This window comes from Anopheles nili, chromosome 2, assembly GCF_943737925.1.
Source record: "Anopheles nili chromosome 2, idAnoNiliSN_F5_01, whole genome shotgun sequence".
Lineage (NCBI taxonomy): Eukaryota > Metazoa > Arthropoda > Insecta > Diptera > Culicidae > Anopheles > Anopheles nili.
Window position 1 is genome coordinate 66,539,683 of NC_071291.1, and position 2,112 is coordinate 66,541,794.

The window sequence follows — 2,112 nt, forward strand, 5'->3', positions numbered from 1 at the left end:
CCGGTTTAAGACGTTTCAAGCGTTTGAAAATGCACTCACTGCAAACGGCCACTTTGCCTAGATTTTCCCAAATGTACCACCTTCTACTGCTGCACTACGGTGGTTTTCCCTTCCAAAACCATCCGAGCAAACGCGCAAAACGCCGCACCCTTCAATATATTCGGTTAAGGTCGCACCGGCACGATGTGCATCAATAAACGTGCGAATGAAACTGATATCGTACCTCATGGCCTTCGGCACGCGCCTCCGATACACACAACTGACCACGTGGCCATTCCGGGGCCCTTATGCACCTCACCGAGGGTCACGCGATCGATACGATGCACCGGCAAGAAGTCACGAACGGGGCTACCGGACCTCGATGGAAGCCCAAAAACAAAACACAGCCGTTTAAGCGGCACCGCTCGAAATGGGTGTTTTTCCTTGAAATACCCACCCGGCTATCGTGTGGATGAATTTTGTTTGTTTGTTTTTTTGTGTCTGTTCGCATCGGGTTTTTTCTTTTCGGCGCACAAAGTAAAGCACGGCGGCTCGCGATTACATTGCGCAACCCGCTCTGTGGCATGTCCGATGCCGGTGTACTTGAAGGCGCGTTTTAATGCGAATTCCAGCCACGTTCGCGGCCCATTGGCACGCGCCGCCTCTGTGGCCGGAGATGTAGAGTGAAGCTATTTTAATTCTACCAACGAAGCACCCAAATCAACGCATCGATGGTCATCGGCACCGTGTGCAACGGCGCAATAGTCATTCTCAACCGCACAACGGCATGGCTCCATAAACGTTTTAATAACCGCGTCATTTCGTCATCAGATTGAACAAAATCAACAGCACCGGTATTTATCACGTACTGTTGATGCTAAATCAAACGATAAGACACGCTCAACAAGCGCCGGGGGATTTTTTTCCCTCCGATAAACTCCGTAAGAACAAAAAACTTCAATGCGTCGTTAGGCGAGGAACCGGCCGTTTGGTTCTCAATTAAATCATCCAGTCCACAGCGGATCTGGTTATTTTGTATTCTGGGAAAAACGGCTCTAGACAACGATTCCATCCACCATGCGACGCCGGTGAGAAATTGATATCTCTATCAGAAGACAAGCACGATGCTGCTCTTTTGTTACCGAATGCCGTGTATCGCAGTTCCGACTGAAAATAATGCTACAATGCACTCCTTCTTCCCTCATTAGGAAACCTGCGGCACAGAACGGTACAAGTGCTTTTGCGGAAGGTCTAATTGAGCCGTTAACTGCGGAGATCGTTTCGGTTCTGACGGTTCCGGTCCGGTAATGGGATTACTAATCTAGACACTGAATACTTTTGAGAGAAAAATAAACCCGTACGAAAGTTCCCAGAACACAGCCAGACGGAATTGTTTTCGTCATGGGAAAACCAATAAGACAACGGCATTGCTGCCCAAAAATATTAACACTAAGAAGAAATAAAAAAAATCTTTGGTACACAATTATTTTCTGTTGGGTTCACTGTGTAACAAAACCTTCGTACTCGAGTGCCTTGACCGACGGCACACCGGATAGGACAAGTGCAACATCCCGATGGGTGTACAAAAAGCGGTTAACTGTTTGCGTTTCAATTGGTGTTGCTTCAATCGATTCCCATCGCCAGACCGGTGTTTCAAACGAGGCACGAAAACAGAAACATAATTAAAAAACAAAGCTCCATCGCTTCAAGAAGGTTGCTGCAATTGAGCAATTGTCACAAAGCGCTTCAATGCGCTTTAAGTCCCCATCGCCATCGTCGCTTGGGGTTGAGGGACACCTTCTCGATCGTCTTCTTTTTTCTTCTTCCCCTTGTGCGTAGGTTTTCCCCGGCCCTGCCACCCAATCGCTGAATCACTTTGTCGCGTTGATCTTGGCCTACAAATTTATGGCACCGCGCGAGACTGAGAAAAATAAAAAGAGACTCCCTTGCCAGGCTCAATGACACTTCAATTTATTCCCGCCGGCACCGACCCGGCTTTGCCCAATCGCAGCGGACAGAAACTTGCAATTTGTCATCTGTATGGGGGTCTTGTTGTAGTTATTTCATTTTTTTTTTGCTTGGCTATCATACATTTTTATGCTTAGTCTAGTGGCAGCAAAAGCAAAATCACGA